The following is a 7,356-nucleotide window of genomic DNA, read 5'->3' as shown; positions in this document are numbered from 1 at the left end:
TTTTTTTTTTTTTTTAGATTATTTTTTCTATTTCTTTGAACAAGGTTGTTGAATATTTTGATTGGGATTTTGGGATTGCATTGCATCTGCAAATTTCTTTTGGTAGAATAGTCATTTTCACAATATTAACCTCTCCATTCTACCTATCTGTGAGCACAGGATATGTTCCTAACTTCTAGTGTCTTTTTCCAGCTTTTTCTTCAGATGTTTGAAGTTTTCATTGTAGAAGCCCTTCATCTCCTTGGTTATGTTTATTCCTAGATATGTTCTTTTCTTTGAGGATTTGGAATTCTGTTCATGGTTACCGTCTCTGTGTTTTTATTGTTGGTGTCTAGAGAAGTTACTGAGTTGTGTAAGATTATTCTGTATCCTGTAAAATGCTGAATTGGCTTTTCATTTTTAGAGGTTTCTGGTAAGTTTTTTTTTTATTGCTAGTGTATATTATTCTGTCATCTGCTAGCAGAGATTATTTGACTAATTCTTTTCTTATTTGTATCTCTTTTTTTCTTTTCTTGCCTTATTGCTGTGGTCTTAGTTATTCTTACTTCATTGCTATGAAGAGACATCATGGCTATGGAAACACTTATAAAGGGCAACAATTAATTGAGATTGGCTTATAGTTTCAGAGATTTAGTCCATTATAATCTTGGCAAGAAGCATAGTATCATACAGGAAGACGTGCTGGAGAAGAAACAGAGAGTTCTACATCTACATGGCAGCAGAGACTGAGAAAGCTTCAACAAGGCCATACCTGCTCCAGCAGAGCCACACCTCCTAATAGTGCCAGTCCCTGTGTGCCTATGGGGGCCATTTTCTTTCAAACCACTATTTTCCATTTTTTGGCCCCCATAGTTTTAGCCATATCATGTGCAGAAGTGTATTAAGTCCAACATTAAAGGTCCCCATGCAAAGTCCAGAGTCCTTCTGAGAATCATGGTAATCTCTTAACTGTAACCCCCGATAAATTCCAGATATAAAAGCAAGTCATGTACTTTCAACACACAATGGTACAGAATATTACTATTCTAAAAGGGAGGAAAGGGGGCATTGTGAGGAAATACTGTACCCAAGCAAGACCAAAAATAAGCTGGGCCAACTCACAACTCTGCATCTCCATATCGCATGTCAAAGCACTCTTGAAATCTCCAATTTCTCTTAGCTTTGTTGACTGCAATGCAATTCTTTCTCTTGGGGTTGTTCCATTTCCTTTGAGCAGCCGTCCTTGAGAGGTATCATATGCCTCGGACATCTCCAACATCTTGGGGTTTCCAAGCCAAGCCAAGCTTCATCTTCACAACAACACACAACGGCCTCCATGTGGGGATACCCAACACAGGTGTGACCTCAGTGGCTTTCCTTAGTCACAGAGGGAGATTCCGTAACCCCTTTCTTCTATTCTTGACTCTAAAATCAGAACTATGTGACCACTGCTGCTGAGTTCTGCTGCTTGGTGTAGATGGAACATAGTTTTTTCATTCAATTACATTTTCACCAGCTTTGTCTTCAATTATTTCCTTCACTGTCCAAGCTTGACTGTCGTGGACCCTGCTCTGTAGATCAGCCTGAACTTGAACTCAGAGATTCACTTGCCTCTGACTCTAGAGTGCTGTGATTAAAGGCCTATACCAACAACTGGACCTAAACTTTTTTTTAATTCCTTTTCATAACTTGGAAGCTTATCTGCTTATCCTAAGCAGAATAAATCCAAATGCCCTGAGTTCACCACTCCCTTTATTTCATTTAATATCAGGCTTTTCTTTAATCTGTCTCTCTCCTTGAACCTGATTTAGGTCCATTCTCCTTCCTGGCGCCTCTTTTCTCCTCAAACTGTTCATTTTGCATTTTTACTTGCTCATTGCTTCTATCCAACACAGACAGATTTCACAAGAGTCAACACGAATAACTAATAATTTTGGAGATGTCAGAGCCTAGGATACCTGTCAAGGAAAGCTGCTAACAGGGAACGGAACTTCATTACAGTGAACACTAATAACATTAATAACCACACGACCAAGTCAATACTAAGATGTTTTGAGATTTCCTCTGTCAACAGAATAAGTCCACAACATTTTATTTTAGCCTCAGGGAGACTTTTCAGACAAGGGCAAAAAAAGCAGCCACATTCTTAAGCAAAAAATATCACAAGAACATTCTCCAGGACACACACTAAAACTCTGAAACCTCTAAAACCTCTTGAGCCTGGCTTCCACAGTTCAAATTACCCTCAGCACTACAGTCATGTTTCCCTGCTGGCTGTTAGTTTGTAGCCCTTCTCTTTCTTTTGGTTGGCTGGCACAAGGGTCTATCAATCTTGTTTATGTTCTCAAAGAATTAGATCTTAGATTCACTGATGCTGTTTTTCCCCCTCATTTTTGTAGTTGTTTATAGTTTATTAATTTTTGGTTTTTATTATTTCTTTCAGTCTGCTGGTACAGGGCTTGAGTTAATTGTTTTTTTCCCCAATTCTTGGTTGCATCATTGAGTCATTTCTTTGTGCTGTCCTGATCTTTTGATGTAGGCACTTAGGGTTATACACTCCCTGTTGGGAACTGTTTTCAGTCATCCCAGGGGTTTTATTGTGCTGTGTTTTTATTCTTATTTAGTTCTAGGAATATTTTTATTCCTTCCTTCATTTCTTCTTTGGTCCATTCATCATTCAGTAATGAGCCATTTAATCTCAATGAGTTTATTCACTTATTAGAATTTTATTTGCTGTTGATTTTAAGCTTTGTTGCATAGCAGTGATCAGACTGGGTACATGGAATTACTTCAGGTTTTTTCCCCCCTATATTTGTTAAGGTTTATTTCTTGATACATGTTGTCATTTTCTAGACAGTTCTGTCTTATGCTGAGTAAAATGTAAATTCTTTGGTATTTAAGTTTAATATTACATATATAGTTATTACATCCATTTGATGTAAGATGTCATTTAGTTTTATGTTTTTCTGTTTAACTTTTGTTAAGATCCTTGTGCAGACAGATAAGCACAAGAGAAACAGAACATTATACAGGCAGACTTTTCTCTTCAATAGAAGAGATGTATATTGTTTTCCTCCTAGAAGTCTGGGAGTGGATGTTGTTAAAGCCTGGTTATCACTGTTATCTGCAGGGTGGGGCCATCTGGGAAATTTGCTGAATTTCCCAAAGTATTTTGTTTATTCTAAATCTTTCCTCCCTGGTCCTTTATCTTTAGTTACATTTCTCAGTCACTAGAATCCATCCTTAGGGGAGATGTTTACTTTATATACATATATTTTATAGCCTGGTGATCTGTATTTTATCTATATGACTGAGTCCATGCCAGATCCTATGCCCTTAAGCCATAGAACCCACATTTGTGTGTGTGGGGTCTCATGTACTCTGCAAGAGAGTTTTAGTGTGGTCACACCTTATGATTTGTTGTGCATATGGGATTGATATGACTGTTACCAGGAAACTTTTTGAGAAGACTGTACTGTACTTAAATATGCCTTTAAAAAAAAAACTGCACTAGAAGTCTGAAATAACACCAACTAAGTAAGTTGTGTTGAACTATATTGGCTCCTTAGTCCATGTGGATCATTATTCTGTTGTCCGTGGCATTCCCAGGGATCCCCACAGATGATCTGCCTTTTGGAAAATGTGGGACGTTGAAATCACCTTCTATTACTGGGTTTGTATTAATTGTTAATTCCATTACCATGTGGTTTTGAAATTGGGTGCACCAAAATTTGGTGAATGCATGTGTAGTATTGTGGTCTTTTGGTTATTCAGCCTCTTGATTAGTGAGGTGTTCTTCTTTGTCTCCTCTGATTGGTTTTAGTTTGAAGCCTATTTTTACCAGATATTAGGATGGCCCATTTTCTTACAATATAGTTTTCCAATTTTTGTTACATGAATATGTGGCCTATAGTTAAAGCTAAGATGACCTTCTTGAAGACAGCAGATAATTGTATTTTGTTTTTTAATCCATTCAGATAGCCTGTGTTTTTTGATTGGTGAGTCAATTAATCAAGTCCCTTTTCCAGAGATCTGTTTTGAGGGAGTTATTTTTCGGAGGTATTATTTCACCTTATTTGATTGTTGTTGCTGTTGGCTGTTTTTTTTTTTTTTTTTTTTCAAGCTCCCTTTTCTTCTGCTTCATTGTTTATGCATCCAGTAGGACAGGAGCCTCTGTCAGTTTTACGCTGTCTCTTTTGTAGTAAAAGACCGTTTGCGGTTGCTATGCTCTTCCTGCCTATATTTGCCTTTCGTTCCAGGTGGGAACTTTAGGGCAGTTTTTGTTCACCGCCTATTGAATGCTGAAATACAGTAACAGTTTTCTATACTTGCATGATTTCTAGGCTAGTCATTATAAGTCAGATGCTATTCAAGTAACAAATCGTAGTGGCTTTTAGACAGCATGAGTAAGTATTTTCTCAAAAATGCTATGCTTTAAGTGGTAGGAAATTTCACTTCCTGTAGTCACTAAGGATCTATGCTTATTAAATATCATGCCCCTACCTCTCTGATGTGGGTTAGAAGAAAAATTGAGATCCTCACAGGAAGTCCCCAGGAGTGACCCATGATGGCCCATGAGTCATTTAAACACTTTCCCAGTTAGCTGAAAAGGAGCCAGAAAACATAGTGATGTCAAATGCCCTTTTAAAAATTATTTATTTTATTTTGTATTTATGATTATGTGTATGGGTCTGAGCATGTGCATGGAGACGCTCACAAAGGCTAGAAGAATGGCATTAGATTCCCTGGAGCTGGAACTATGGATGGTTGTGGATGCGGGGAACCCAGCTCTGGTCCTACGCAAGAACAGGAAGTCCTTCTTACCACTGAGGCATCTCTCCAGCTCCAGTGTTTTGGATAGATGTAAGCATTTCTGGTCTTTCATTTCATAAATGTCAATGTATTTTCATATGCAATGGTTCATTTGACCTTCATTTAACCCCTTTGGAATGTGAAAGTGTGCGTGCTCATCTGTCGTTTACAGACACAGAAGTTGCTAGATTAGAAGAGAATTTGGTAATCTGACTAAGAGTAATGAGAGGAACACTATTTTTGTCTTCAAATAAATTTTTGGTCTAAAATTGGCTTCTGTTGCTAATTTGTAGCAGATTGTTTGGCCTATTGCTTCCCATTACTAATCCTACAATGTGAAGAAATCCCCGATGCTTACACCCATCAAAAATACTAATGAAAGAGTGCATAAACTAGTTCTCATTATTCCTGACCCATGCAATAGGTTTAATTAAATGGTAGGTCAGTAAAACATCTTTCTCATGGTCTCACAGTTGTTGGGCATAGTTTGAGAAAGGTATTCCTGTCTCTGGTTTGAGTGTCTTCTCTCACTGTCAATAACTGCTATGTCCTGAGAACCTTCCAAGGGAAGCACAGGAGATAGCGTCTACGTACAGCAGATATGGGGTATGTATATGTGAAATGATGACAGACTAGTGTGTAGGTGCTTCTTCCAGAATGAAGTTGTGCTAGTGCACACTTAGCAATTTAGAAAGGAATCTATGTGGCTTGAGACACAGATTCTAGAGGAATTCGGCTGTGCTAGGTTCCATTGTCTTCTCAGGTAAGGGGTTATCCATAGACATATCCCTCACTACATCTCTTTATGTATACAAGATTAGGAACACTATATACAGTGGCTTCCCATAGCTATAATTGTCTTTACAGTGTTTCCACAAGCTTTCTCCCTTTCTAAACATCCTGGTCCATTAGTTGTTTTTGGTCACTGTGATAGAATGCCTGACAGAGATAACTTTAGTGATGGGAGGGTTTATTTTGCTCAGTTTTGGAGGGTTCATCACAGCAGGAACAATACAGGAGTGTAATTGATGTTATGGTGGCCATAAGGCAAAGTCAGGCGAGTGCAGACATGCTTTGGTTTTGCCTTTTCTCTTTTATTTTGCCAGGCTCCTTACCCACGAATGGTACCACTCTGATTCAGGTGAGACTATTCCTTAAATTAAGCCCCTGGCAACTCTTCAGATGCACAGAGACCCGCTCTTCCATTTCCTAACCGATTTAAAAACACAGTCAAATTGACAATGAAGACAGACTATCTTCAATCTCTCCTGGATATCTGTGTGGACACAACCAGCAAGCCTGCCATCTCCAGGTTTGTGGCCTTCATTTTCCTTTCCTATGTTCAACCACTCAGTTCCATTAGTCTAGTAATTCATATGGTCGTCTTCAGGTCTTACTGGAGTGATTGAAGTCATTTTAGAGGTCTCTGTTTCTTTTTGCCAACATGGTAACAATTTCTGAACATGTTACTTCCTCTCATACTGTATTTACCCGAGGCTTATCTAGTCTCCATTTGGCAAAAACACACTTGTTTCAAACTGCCAAATAACATTTGTCTTCTACTCACTCCAGTTCTGTACTTGGTCACATGCATTCTCACAGTGTAAGCTGGAGGGACTTTCATGACTGCAAATCTCTCTCTCTCTTCCTTTAGAGACCCTCAGTGGCACCACAAAGCTGCTTAGAATTAAATGTCATGTTGTTTTTTGCTATATTGTTATATCAGATCCAGCTTTCCCCTTCCCTCAATTCTCTGAGTGCCCACAGATTCAGCATCCTCTCTTGCTAAATCAAAATATCTGTAGTTTTCTAAGCCCAACCATTTATGCTATGCTCCAGTGCCTTTGATCTCTTTAACTTTGCCTTAAATGTCTTTTCTGGTGCTTCTGACATCTGCTTGACCTTTAAGACTCAGTCCAAGAAATAATCAATCCCTGCTTTGTTCTAAGGTCTTCCTCTATTATTTTTGAACACCTATTTATCACCTGTCCTATAATTTTCTATGTAGTTGTCTTCTCCCACCATTGACTAGTAGAGAGCTTTTTTGTTTGTTTTTCTTTTCCATACTGTTTGAAATAAACAGGGACCACCCCATTCTTTTCAAGTTCTAAGACTGGGAAACTAAGGAAGAATACATAGACTCATTTTTCTTGTTGGAGTACTAGAATATTCTGTATTTAGGTTGCGATAACTGAATGTTTAAAATATACTCCTATGGATTATACTTAATTATATTACTCACTCATGATCTAGACATATCCCATTTGTCCTTCTCTTTTTTAACTTAATCCTTTGTTTTACTCTGCTATTAACTTATAGTTGTGTATTTTGGCTTAGTTAACACTGTCATTAGCTGTGGCTTCTTCTGTCTCCTGGCATTTGATCATCATTTACTCCTGGTGTGTCTCTTATACTGTTTCTATTTGTGGCATACACATCTTTGTCTCCTACACTAAATGTCCTTGGTATAGTGTTCACACATTATTTTTTAAACTGATGATCCCAAACTCAAGAAGAATGAAGACTGAAGTGTGGACACTGTGCCCCTCCTTAGAATTGGGAACA

The sequence above is a fragment of the Mus caroli genome, chromosome 18, assembly GCF_900094665.2.
Source record: "Mus caroli chromosome 18, CAROLI_EIJ_v1.1, whole genome shotgun sequence".
NCBI classification, from domain to species: domain Eukaryota; kingdom Metazoa; phylum Chordata; class Mammalia; order Rodentia; family Muridae; genus Mus; species Mus caroli.
The sequence above is the reverse complement of the archived record's forward strand: the minus strand, read 5'-3'. Positions refer to the sequence as shown.